Below are 14,471 nucleotides of genomic sequence, written 5' to 3' on the forward strand. Positions count from 1 at the left end.
AGACAGACAGACATCGCTAAATCGTCTCAGAATTTAATTCTAAGCCGATCGGTATACTAAAAGATTGGTCTATGACCACTATTTCTTGGCGTTACATACAAATGCACAAACTTATTATACCATGTACCACAGTAGTGGTGAAGGGTATAATTAATTGATGCTATTACTTTTTGTTTCAATTAAAAAATTTGTTGAATCAATTAAATTTTTAATTGAATATTTTTTACAACTCAATAAAGATTTTAATTGAAAAATTTTTCGTGAACATTTTTTCTGTGTAGATTTTATTGAGCCTTAGCAATGAATGAATTTCAGTTTAATATGGCAAAAGGACGTTTCCCATTGCCCACATGTTCCACTGTAGTTATTTATTGTGAGTTCTTGGCATTTTAATTGTATCTAAAAGTCCCATTTCTAGTGACAATGCAATTTTGCAAAAACCTTTTACCTGATAGTAGTCAGAACTACCGACTCTATAGTTGTAAAATAATGCCCTTGTAGAGGTGTGGTGTAAGAATAGATCTGTATGTCATACATATGAATATAAATATACGATAGTATATTTGCTTGTAATCTAAGTATGTGTGTGTGTAAGTGCCCCAATAGGTGTGTTAGATAGTATATTTACTATTGGTATTGGTTTCCGTTTTAGCCCCCCCCCCCCTCCCTCTTCAATTGTAGGTGGACACTAACTGTGTTTTATAATAGTGTATATTGCACATTGGAAATTGTTTTAGTCAATATTGTGAACTACATTTTGGACCATCTCCATTGTCATTGCACTGATGTCAATTACACAAGTGTCTGTCTGGTGTTACCATTTCTCTATTCTTGTTGTTTTTGGTGGCACTGCCATTGTCGTTATTGTCACATTGCAGGTGTATGCAATCGAAGTTTCTTGTTTCCCTTGGCTTTGGTTGTGGCGTCCAGTTTAGGTGACAGGATGATTTGGTTGCCACTTTGGTATAGGAAATGCGTATCTTACTATAGGAATGCAATGCACATTGCATTTAATTGGATCCTGTCACTCATCATTCCACTATTGATGTTTTGAATGGATGTGAGGGCATCTGTGTATGTGAGAGCAGTGATTGTCTATTTCTTGAAATCTTTAAGGATTTATTTAAAATACAATAATGCTTCAAAACATTTAATCATAGTGAGTTTAGATATAAATTCTTTGGGGAAAAAATGTACTAATCTCCCATGATGATGGATAAAATTGTAAAAATCAGGAGCTTGTATTTTAGGGACAACCAATTAGAGAAGATTTGCTTATCTCTCATTGCAACCCAGCCAAACAAGTTTTGAAGTTCCAAAGGCATAATTTTAAAAGCTCTTCCAAAAATGTCCTCGCAAAAATATTCTTTATTTTAACCACACAGGAAGTTCTTTTAATTCAATTTTTTTAAGTTGTTTTTTTGTCATATTTTTAATGAGTAAATGGTGGGAAAATGGTACTAATTAGTTACATTTGAAAACAATGTCAATTCCATTCTAAAAATTTGTAAAGTTTTTCAATATTCTTTTCACCATAGAAAAAAAATTAATGAAAGGTTCAGATTAAAAAAAACGAAACGAACAAGTTCAAATTTGCTTCCCAATATCAACTACGCAAAACTGTTCTTAAAACAAGTATATACAGCAGTAAGTTCGGCCGGGCCGAATCTTAAATACCCACCACCATGAACCAAATATTAGGGTTTCCTTTGAAATTTCAGGCGGGCTTGAGGACACTTCCGGAAGATAAATTTAAAGATTTCACCTATAAAGACTATATCAGATTCTAGATTTACAAGAACCATTTTTGTTTGAGTTTTAGAGGAATTATTAACATCTCTTGCAAGTGTGCAAGAAAATTATAAAATAACGTCTTGATTTGAAATCTTAAATCTGTAGATTTTCACCCGAGAAGTAAAGTTTGGAAATTTTACATTGAGTTTCAAGCAATTTTCATGATCAGTTGGCCTTCTACACCCTCAAGAAGTGAAGTCGGTCTATATTGATACACGTTTTTGTGAGCCTCAAATACCAGAATATTTAGAATTTCAGGCAAATCAGATAAAAACTACGGTTTCTAGAAAGCCAAGGAGTTAAATCTGGAAATCGTTCTTATGGGGGCTATACTAAAATATGGACCGATACTCACCGTTTTCGGCACACCTCTTTATGGCCCGAAAATACCTCTAGATTTCCAATTTCAGGCAAATTGGATAAAAACTTTGGATTCTAGAAGCCCAAGAAGTAAAATCGGGAAATCGGTCTATATGGGGGCTATACCAAAATATAGACCGATACTCATCATTTTCGGCACACCTATTTATGGTCCTAAAATACATCTAGGTTTCCAATTTCAGGCAAATTGGATAAAAACTACGGTTTCTATAAGCCCAAGAAGTAAAATCTGGAGATCGGTCTATATGGGGGCTATACCAAAACATGGACCGATACTCACCATTTTTGGCACACCTCTTTATGGTCATAAAATACCTCTAGATTTCAAATTTCAGGCAAATTGGATAAAAACTACGATTTCTATAAGCCCAAGAAGTAAAATCGGGAGATCGGTCTATATGGGGGCTATACCAAAAAATGGATCGATACTCACAATTTTTGCCACACGTATTTGTGGTCCTACAATACCTCTAGATTTCCAATTTCAGATAAATTGAATAAAAACTGCGGTTTCTATAAGCCCAAGAAATAAAATCGGGAGATTGGTCTATATGGGGGCTATACCAAAACATGGACCGATAATCACCATTTTTGGCACACCTCTTTATGGTCATAAAATACCTCTAGATTTCAAATTTCAGGCAAATTGGATAAAAACTGCAGTTTCTATAAGCCCAAGAAGTAAAATCGGGAGATCGGTCTATATGGGGGCTATACCAAAATATGGATCGATACTCACAATTTTTGGCACACGTATTTGTGGGCCTACAATACCTCTAGGTTTCCAATTTCAGGCAAATTGGATAAAAACTACGATTTCTATAAGCCCAAGACCCCAAATCGGGAGGTCGGTTTATATGGGGGCTATATCAAAACCTGGACCGATATAGCCCATCTTCGAATTTGACCTGCCTGCAGACAAAAGACGAGTTTGTGCAAAATTTCAGCACGATTGCTTCATTATTGAAGACTGTAGCGTGATTACAACAGACAGACAGACAGACAGACAGACAGACGGACATCGTTATATCGTCTTAGAATTTCTCCCTGATCAAGAATATATATACTTTATATAGTCGGAAATCGATATTTCGATGTGTTACAAACGGAATGACAAACTTATTATACCCCCGTCACCATTCTATGGTGGTGGGTATAAAAAAAGGATCAATGTCGGTATCCAAGGCTGTGAAGTCGGAGTCTGAAGACTTTGCAGGAGTCGTAAAAATGTTGCTCGATTTCGACTCCGGGTAAATTAAATTTTTTGAACCACTTCACATTTTTGTAACTAAAGAAGTTTTTACGCAAATTAGTTTCCATGGCGTTATTTATTCGATTAATGTACGGTATAACTGTAAATAACAAGCAACCTTCAATTACGGAGATCATTTTATGTTTCTTAGAATGTTAGACTAGCAGATGGGCTGAATCGATCCGTTTCTTAATTCCAACCACCAAAACAATTTATTTGAAATATTTCGAACCATCGATTTTATTTTCTTAATTTTATTTTACCATATACCTATATACGTTTGTCGAATATTGGCAGGAAATTCTTTCAAACATTTATTTCTATAGACAATTTTGTGAAAATTTTATTTTTTATTTATTTTGTACAAAATGTTGTCAAAATGTTATTTCTCTAGAAAAATTTGTCAATATTTTATTTCTGTAAAAAATTTGGTCAAAATGTTATTTCTATCGAAAATTTTATTAACATTTTATTTCTATAGAAAGTTGTGTAAACATCTTATTTCTATAGAAAATGTTGTAACCATTTTAAATTTGTCAAAATTTTATTTCTATAAAAAAAAGTTGTCAAAATTTTATTTCTATAAAAATTTTTTCAACATTTTATTTCTGCAGAAAATTTTGACAACATTTTGTTTCCACGGAAAATTTTAGCAAAATTTTATTTCTACAGAAAATTTTGTCAAAATTTTATTTCTGCAGAAAATTTTGGCAAACTTTTATTTCTATAAAAAATTTTGTCAAAATTTTGTTTCTACAGAAAATTTTAGCAAAATTTTATTTCTACAGAAAATTTTGTCAACATTTTATTTCTATTAAAAATTTAGTCAAAATTTTTTTTCTAATAAAAATTTTGCAAAATTTTATTTACTATATATTTTTTTCAAGATTTTATTTCTATTGACAATTTTTTCAAAAATTTTGTCAAAATTATATTTTTTTAAACAAAGTTGTCAAAACTTTATTTCTATAGATATTTTGGTCAAAATTTTGTTTCTGTAAAAAATTTTATTCTAGAAAAAAATTTTATTCTAGAAAAAAATTTTGTCAAAATTTTATTTCTATGGCAATTCTCAAAAGTGTATTTCTATTGAAAATTTTGTCTATTGACAATTTTTTCAAAAATTTTGTCAAAATTATATTTTTTTAAACAAAGTTGTCAAAACTTTATTTCTAAGATATTTTGGTCAAAATTTTGTTTCTGTAAAAAATTTTATTCTAGAAAAAAATTTTGTCAAAATTTTATTTCTATGGCAATTCTCAAAAGTGTATTTCTATTGAAAATTTAGTCAAAATTTTATTTCTATAGCAAATTTTTTTAAAAATTTTATTTCTATAGAAAATGTTGTCAAAATTTTATTTCTATAGAAAATTTTGTCAAAATTTTATTTCTGCAGAAAATTTTGTCAACATTTAATTTCTGCAGAAAATGTTGGCAAAATTTTATTAACTATATAAAATGTTTTTTCGTAATTTTATTTTATAGAATATTTTTTTTTTTCAAAAATTTTGTCGAAATATTGTTTCTATAGAAAATGTTGTCAAAATTTTATTTCTATTGACAATTTGGTCAAAATTTTATTTCTGTAGAAAATTTTGACAAAATTTTATTTCTGTAGAAAATTTTGTCAAAATTTTATTTCTGTAGAAAATTTAGTCAAAATTTTATTTTAATAGAAAATTTTGTCAAAATTTTATTTCTATAGAAAATTTTGTCAAAATTTTGGTTCTAAAGAAAATTTTGTCAAAATTTTAGTTCTATAGAAGATTGTGCCAAAATTTTATTTCTATAGAAAATTTTGCCAAAATTTTATTTCTATAAAAAATTTTGTCAAATTTTATTTCTATAGATATTTCGGTCAAAACTTTATTATAGAAAATTTTGTTAAAATTTTATTTCTATAGCAAATTTTATCAACATATAATTTCTGCAGAAAATTTTGGCAACATTTTATTTACTATATAAAATGTTTGTCATAATTTTATTTATGACCATTTTTTTCAAAAATTTATTTCCATAGAAAATTTTGTCAGAATTTTATTTCTGTACATATTTTGGTAAAAATTTTATTTCTGTAGAAAATGTTGTCAACATTTTATTTCTATAAAAAATTTTGTCAACATTTTGTTGCTATTGAAAATTTTGTCAAAATGTTATTTCTATAGATATTTCGGTCAAAAAATTCATTATATAGAAAATGTTGTCAAAATTTTATTACAATAGAAAATTTTGTCAAAGTTTTATTTCTATAGAAAATTTTGTCAAAATTTTATTGCTATTGAAAAATTTGCCAAACTTTTATTTCTATAGAACATTTTGTAAAAATTTTATTTCTATAGGAAATTTTGCAAAATTTTATTTGATATATATTTTTTATACCCACCACCATAGAATGGTGACGGGGGTATAATAAGTTTGTCATTCCGTTTGTAACACATCGAAATATCGATTTCCGACAATATAAAGTATATATATTCTTGATCAGGGAGAAATTCTAAGACGATATAACGATGTCCGTCCGTCTGTCTGTCTGTTGTAATCACGCTACAGCCTCCAATAATGAAGCAATCGTGCTGAAATTTTGCACAAACTCGATTTTTGTCTGCAGGCAGATCAAGTTCGAAGATTGGTTATATCGGTCCAGGTTTTGATATAGTCCCCATATAAACCGACCTCCCGATTTGGGGCCTTGGGCTTATGTCAAAATTTTATTTCTGTAGAAAATTTTTTCAACATTTTATTTCTGTAGAAAATTTTGTCAAAATTTTATTTCTAACAAAATGTTGTCAAAATTTTATTTCTATAGAAAATGTTGTCAAAATTTTATTTCTGTAGAAAATTTTGTCAAAATTTTATTTCTATACAAAATTTTGTCAACATTTTATTACTATAGACAATTTTTTCAAAATTTTATTTCTATATAAAATTTTGTAAATATTTTATTTCTATGGATAATTTTGTCAAAATTTTATTTCTATTGGAAATTTTGCAAAATTTTATTTGTATAGAAAATTTTGTCAAAATTTTGTTTCTATAGAAAATTTTGTCAAAATTTTATTTCTATAAAAAATTTTGTTAAAATTTTATTTGCGTAGAAAACTTTGTCAATATTTTATTTCTATAGACAATTTTGTCAAAAATATAGTTCTATAGAAAATTTTGTCAAAATTTTATTTCTATAGACAATTTTGTCAAAATTTTATTTGCATAGAAAATTTTGTTAAAATTACAGTTCTATAGAAAATTTTGTCAAAATTTTATTTCTATAGACAATTTTGTCAAAATTTTATTTGCATAGAAAATTTTGTCAAAATTTTATTTCTATAGACAATTTTTCAAAATTTTATTTGCATAGAAAATTTTGTCAAAATTATAGTTCTATAGAAAATTTTGTCAAAATTATAGTTCTATAGAAAATTTTGTCAAAATTTTATTTCTATAGGAAATTTTTCAAAATTTTATTTCTATAGGAAATTTTATTTGCTATATTTTATTTTTTAATTTTATTTCTATTGATAATTTTTTCAAAAATGTATTTTTTATAGAAAATTTGTTCAAAATGTTATTTCTATAGAAAAATTTGTCAAAATTTCATTTCTATAAAGAAATTGTCAAAGCTTTATTTCTATCGATATTTTGGTCAAAATTTGGCTCGACTCCACAGCCCTGAAGGAACCAACATCAAAATCTTTAAGGTGAAAACATAGTCTTTGGAATCGGCCAAGATTTTTCTTTTCATTGAAAAATAGTCCGAATTTTATTCTGCCCAATTAAATTCTCTATTAAACACCCACCAAAGCTGCTTTGGCAGAACACATAAGAATTTATGTGGTTTTCTTTTTCCCCCATTAATTTAGGATTTAGGATCTAGATAAATTTATGACCTCAAAATTAATTAACCTGCTTACATTGGTCACCGATAAGAATGCCAAAACTATAAATAAGTTTTGTCTTGCATACCCTGAATTGACCTAACTAATGACTAAATTAAACAAAAAGATAAAAATGTTTTTTTGGAAATAGCCAAAGCTTAAGTGAAATGACCAACAGACAACGGAACCAATGAACTTTGATATGAATTTAATTTATCGCCACACAGACCAGAGGCTAATAAAATTGGATTTAATAAACCACTAAATACCATAAAATTTAGTATTTCGCACCACATTAATCCAAACCGAAATACATAAAATTCGAAATATGGCCCTGAATTCAAAGCTATGGATGTGGTCGCTGCTAATGAACTTAGTTCATTCATATGGACAGATTGGCATACTAATTATGGCTAGAGAGAGAGAAAGATAGAGACTTGAGTAAGCTCATGTGTGGCACATACATATGTAGATTGGTGTATATGAGTGTACGTTTGTGACAACTTCCTCAAAATAGCATATAATCGCACACAAAAGACTAAATAACACATGTGGCCTGTGAGAGCTTTCAATCTTTGGAATGCCTTTTGTATGCATACAACTAAATTACTATGTTGTCCTTGCGGTTGCCAGTACGGTTTTCAGTTAGCTCTAGGATTTGTTGAAATTGTTGCAAAAGCCATTAACGATAAAATAAGTGAATTATACCAATACACATGTACCCCGAAACTTTGTTTCAAAAGTATACTTGTATTCTTAAAAAAAAAAAAACGTAGTAGATTCACTTTAAGAGAAAAATACATTATAAATAAGTATATTCAGCAGTAAGTTCAGCCGGGCCGAATCTTAAATACCCACCACCATGAATCAAATATACTAGTTTCCTTTGAAAATTTCAGGGGGTTTGATGACAGATATTTTCCCAAGCAGATCAGTTTAACCAGTATGCTTCCCACAGATAAATGTAAAGATTTTACCTATGAAGACTAGATCAGATTCTGAATTTATAAGAACCATATTTTGTTTGAGTTTTAGAGAAATCATAAACATCTCTTGTAAGTATGCAAGAAAATGATGAAATTACGACTTGATTTGAAATCTAAAATCTGTAGATTTTCTTCCCAATTATTTAAATAATTACTAGAAGTAAAATCTAGAAATTTTGCATTCAGTTTCAAGCAAGTGTCCCTTCTATACCCCCAATAAGTGAAATCGGTCTATATGGAGCCTTACCAAATGGACCTATAAAACTGAATCGTATACACTTTGTTATGGGTCTAAAATGACAGCATATTTTCAATTTGTGGCAAATCGGATAAAAACTAAAATTTCTAGAAACCCTAGGAGTTAAATAGGGAGTTCGGTGTAATGGGGGCTATACCAAACGGATACACACAGTATGCAGCACATTTAATTGTAGTTCTAGAATCTAGACCCCAAATCGGTGGGCCGGTTTATAAGGGGGCTATATCAAAAACTGTACCGACACTCAATGTATTCAGCACATCTATTTATAGTCCTAGAATACCTCTACATTTCCAATTTCAGGCAAATTGTATAAAAACTACGGATTCTAGAAACCCAAGAAGTAAATCTAGAAATCGGTTTATATGGGGGCTATATCGAAACATGGTCTGATAAACACCATTTTTGACACATCTCTTTATTTTCCTAAAATACCTCTAGATTTCAAATTTCAGGCAAATGGGATAAAAACTACGGATTCTAGAAGCCCAAGAAGTAAAATCGGGAGATCGGTCTATATGGCGGCAATATCAAAACATGGACCGGTACTCACCATTTTCAACACACGACTTTAGGGTCCTAGAGTACCTCTAGATTTTCATTTTCAGGTAAATTGGATTAAAACTACGGATTCTAGAAGCCCAAGAAGTAAATCTGGAGATCGGTCTATATGGGGTCTATATCGAAACATAGTCCTATAATCACCATTTTCGGCACATCTCTTTATTGTCCTAGCATACCCCTAGATTTCAAATTTTAGGCAAATTGGATAAAAACTACGGATTCTAGAAGCCCAAGAAATAAAATCGGGAGATCGGTCTATATGGGGGTTATATCATAAAATGGACCGATACTCACCATTTTCGGCACATATCTTTATTTCCTAGAATACCTCTAGATTTTCAATTTCAGGTAAATTGGATTAAAACTACGGATTCTAGAAGCCCAAGAAATAAATCTAGAAATCGGTTTATATGGGGGCTATATCGAAACATGGTCTGATAAACACCATTTTTGACACATCTCTTTATTTTCCTAAAATACCTCTAGATTTCAAATTTCAGGCAAATGGGATAAAAACTACGGATTCTAGAAGCCCAAGAAGTAAAATCGGGAGATCGGTCTATATGGCGGCAATATCAAAACATGGACCGGTACTCACCATTTTCAGCACACGTCTTTAGGGTCCTAGAGTACCTCTAGATTTTCAATTTCAGGTAATTTGGATTAAAACTACGGATTCTAGAAGCCCAAGAAGTAAATCTGGAGATCGGTCAATATGGGGTCTATATCGAAACATAGTCCTATAATCACCATTTTCGGCACATCTCTTTATTGTCCTAGCATACAAACGGATATTACTACATACAAACGGATAATACGGTGCAAGCAAAAACTTGTCTTGATAATGAGTTTCCGGACTCTGCCCCAGGGAAATCAACAATAATTGATTGGTATGCAAAATTCAAGCGTGGTGAAATGAGCACGGAGGACGGTGAACGCAGTGGACGCCCGATAGAGTTGGTTACCGACGAAAACATCAAAAAAATACACAAAATGATTTTGAATGACCGTAAAATGAAGGTGATCGAGATAGCTGAGGCCTTAAAGATATCAAAGGAACGTGTTGGTCATATCATTCATCAATATTTGGATATGCGGAAGCTCTGTGCAAAATGGGTGCCGCGCGAGCTCACATTTGACCAAAAACAATAACGTGTTGATGATTCTGAGCGGTGTTTTCAGCAGTTAACTCGTAATACACCCGAGTTTTTCAGTCGATATGTGACAATGGATGAAACATGGCTCCATCACTACACTCCTGAGTCCAATCGACAGTCGGCTGAGTGGACAACGACCGGTGAACGTGGCGTGGAAAGACTCATAAGTCCGCTGGCAAAGTAATGGCCTCTGTTATTGGGATGCTGTTCCACCAAGACACCGCACCGTGCCACAAGTCATTGAGAACGATGACAAAAATTTATGAATTGGGCTTCCAATTACTTCCCCACCCACTGTATTCTCCAGATCTGGCCCCTAGCGACTTTTTCTTGTTCTCAGACCTCAAAAGAATGCTCGCAGGGAAAAAATTTGGCTGCAATAAAGAGGTGATCGCCGAAACTGAGGCCTATTTTGAGGCAAAACCGAAGGAGTACTACCAAAATGGTATCAAAAAATTGGAAGGTCGTTATAATCGTTGTATTGCTCTTGAAGGGAACTATGTTGAATAATAAAATCGAATTTTGACAAAAAAATGTGTTTTTCTTTGTTAGACCGGGGACTTATCAGCCAACCTGTTATGGGGACTATATCAAAACTTGGACCGATATAGCCCATCTTCAAACTTGACCTGCCTGCAAGCAAAAGACGAATATGTGCCAAATTTTACGATAGCGCTATTATTGAAGGCTGTAGCGTGATTACAGCAGACAGACAGGCGGACATGCTTATATCGTCTTAGAATTTCTCCCTGATCAAGAATATACTTTATATAGTCGGAAATCGATATTTCGATGTGTTACAAACGGAATGACAAACTTAAAACCCTCACCATTCTATGGTGGTGGGTATAAAAATAGATTTTGTGCAAAATAAAATAGATCGGATAAACTAAATGCAAGAAACCTTAAAGACTTAAATAATCTACAAATTAAGGATGCCACAAAATATTTAAGAAATTGATAAGAAAAATTCTATGCTCAACATGAGGCGTTTTGTACATTTATATGCACAATCTTGTTTAATTTTGTGTGAGTTTTTTTTCTCGGATTACTCCATTCCTGGGAAAGCAAGATTTATTCCTAGTATTTATGCATCCTGGTCAAAGAAAAAGTTCCTTTGGTATGGTATGAATCTAAGGCATTTGAACAAATTAAAAATAAGTACGCTGATAAAGTTTTTTCCTTGTCCCAAAAATTATGACCTTTTCTTATAATTAAGTGATTCGATTTAAAAATGGGTATCTTAAAATGAAAGAAAATTTTGTTTGGCTACCATTATAAAGTTGAATCGCATAACTATAAAGATAAAGCGCCTTCAAGAAAAGCTTATCGACATTTAGTCAAGTACAAAATCTTCGTATCAGTAAAAAGCATATCCAATGCTATGCAAAAATGTTATTCGTATTTTCAATATGTTCACGACAATAAAGGGTGATACGGTCAAAATTTGGTCAAGGGAAAACGCGTGTAAATCGGTGAAATCGTTTATTTAAAAAATCAAATTAAATTTCTTTTTCAAGTTCAATTAGTATAAAATTCAGGAAAAATATTCAGTTAGGCTTTCGCTTTTCCAAATCCGAATTGCCGGGCCTCACGCTTGACACCTGCCATCAGATTTTGTACAGCCACCTTGTCCACCTTCTTCGCCGCAGAAAGCCAGTTTGCCTTGAACTGTTGCTCGTCCTTAGCAGTTTTTTTGGTCTTCTTTAGGTTCCGCTTGACAATAGCCCAGTATTTCTCAATTGGGCGGAGCTGTGGCGTGTTGGGAGGGTTCTTGTCCTTGGGAACCACCTGCACATTGTTGGCGGCGTACCACTCCATGGCCTTTTTACCGTAATGGCAAGATGCAAAATCCGGCCAAAACAGTACGGAACAACCGTGTTTCTTCAGGAAAGGCAGCAGACGTTTATTCAAACACTCTTTCACGTAAATTTCTTGGTTGACAGTCCCGGAAGCTATGAAAATGCTGCTTTTCAAGCCACAGGTACAGATGGCTTGCCAAACCAGATATTTCTTTGCGAACTTTGACAGTTTTATGTGCTTGAAAATATCTGCTACCTTTCCCCTTCCTTTTGCCGTATAAAACTCCTGTCCCGGAAGCTGCTTGTAGCCGGCTTTGACGTAGGTTTCGTCGTCCATTACCACGCAGTCAAACTTCGTCAGCATCGTCGTATACAGCCTCCGGGATCGCGCTTTGGCCGTCGTATCGCGATTTGGAGTCACTACCTTCTTGTAAGTCGATAGTCCGGCTCGTTTTTTGGCTCGATGCACGTTTGTAGACGGTACACCCAGCTTATTTGCGGCATCTCGGAGAGGTTAGGGTTTCGCTTGAAACTACCGGCAACTCTCTTTGTCGTCTCAGCGGCTTCCGGTTTTCGATTTCCCCCCGATCCAGACTTCCTGGCTGTCGACAAACGTTCCCCAAACGCTTTAATTACATTTGTAACGGTTGATTTGGCAACTTTTAGCGATTTTGCCAGCTTTGCGTGCGAGTAGCTCGGATTTTCGCGATGCGCGAGCAAAATTTTGATACGCTGCTCTTCTTGCTTGGACGGCATTTTGACAACTGAAGAGTGAATTCCAAAATCAAAATAAGAGCAACATTCTACACACACAAACCTTCAAAATGCAAAATTGAAAGAAATACGTCAAGTTTATATTGACCAAATTTTGACCGTATCACCCTTTATATTTTCTTCCACTATAAACTAATGTCAATATGACTTAAAATAAATGTACACCTTTGACAATACAATGTTTATAATTTTAAAACACTTCTCTTAAATTCCATAGAATTTGTGATTAATTTTTGTTGAATTTCTTATAAATTCATTTCTAGGAATAAATCATCATAATAATAAAAACGATTGAAATGTGAATATTCCCTATATATTCAGAATATGTCGATTGCGAGAATTGTTATGACATCAGTAACAGTTACATATTTGCAATATATAATTTTATCTGTGATAATGTCTATTTATTAAGATGAAATATATATGCCATGTCATAAAATTCAATTAAAATTGTTGGGTAAAGTAATGAGACTAGTAGCTACCTCTATATGAGCATTGGTAAAATTAATTGCAGATATCTACAAAACATTTTCACACTCAACGGTAAACATGTAAGCAAATTATTATACAGGCTATTTGAACATGCAAACACACTTTAATATAATGATGACATGTACACGAAATACACGGCATACACACATACACACTCTCTTTCATGTAAAACGAGATCAAATTAAATACTAAAAGACAAGCAATTTAAATGAGTTTCATTTCCTCCAAAACGAACAAACGAACGAATGAGTGAATGAATGAATGAATGAACACATGCACAAACCTACATTACTGTGGCAACAAAATTTCCCATTGTTGCCTCTCGCATTTGTAACGGTGGCAACGACACCATTGACAAAGCCTGTAGCAATGTCTGAGCTTTGTGTGACTGCATGCGTGTGAGAGCATGGTGTTGATGTCGTAGATAAGTGTGTGAGAGAAAGTGAGAGGGAGAGTTGAGACGTATTAAATAAATGGTGATTGAGTGTTTAAGTATGTAAACATGTACAACTGTGACTATGATAGCTTTTGCGTGTTTTATCAGCATGAACACACATTCATACAACAAAAGGATTTACAGCATCCGGTCATTCAATGTAATTGGGTACAAATTTGCCACTCGTGCCAAAAATATTCTTCCAACAAAAACTCAAAAAATACTTTTGAAATTGTTGATGAAAATCGAAAATGAGAAATGTTTTATATTGAATTTATAGAAAATTTTGTTAAAATTTTATTTCTATAGAAATTTTTTTTGTAAAATTTTATTTCTATAGAAAATTTTGTCAAATTTTTGTTTCTATAGAAAATTTTGTCAAAATTTAATTCTATAGAAAATTTTATTTGTTGTTTTGATCTCAGCTTTAAAACCATTGCGTTGACTAAACTACAAGAGTGGCTTAACCAACATAGTAAAAGAATGTTTGTCAAATTTATTTCGGCAAAGCCCTATAGACTGCAAGATGGTTGGATGGACGCACGTTTCGGAATTAGCACATCCCTCATCAGCATCCTCTACTTGCAGCAAACCTATCAACCAATTATCAGAATAAATTCGGGTAGTTCACTAAACCCAAAGTGAAACACCCTCGAACCCTCCGAAAAAAGATTTATGATTTTGTCAAAATTTTATTTCTAC

The sequence above is a fragment of the Haematobia irritans genome, chromosome 3 (assembly GCF_050003625.1).
Source record: "Haematobia irritans isolate KBUSLIRL chromosome 3, ASM5000362v1, whole genome shotgun sequence".
Classification (NCBI taxonomy): domain Eukaryota; kingdom Metazoa; phylum Arthropoda; class Insecta; order Diptera; family Muscidae; genus Haematobia; species Haematobia irritans.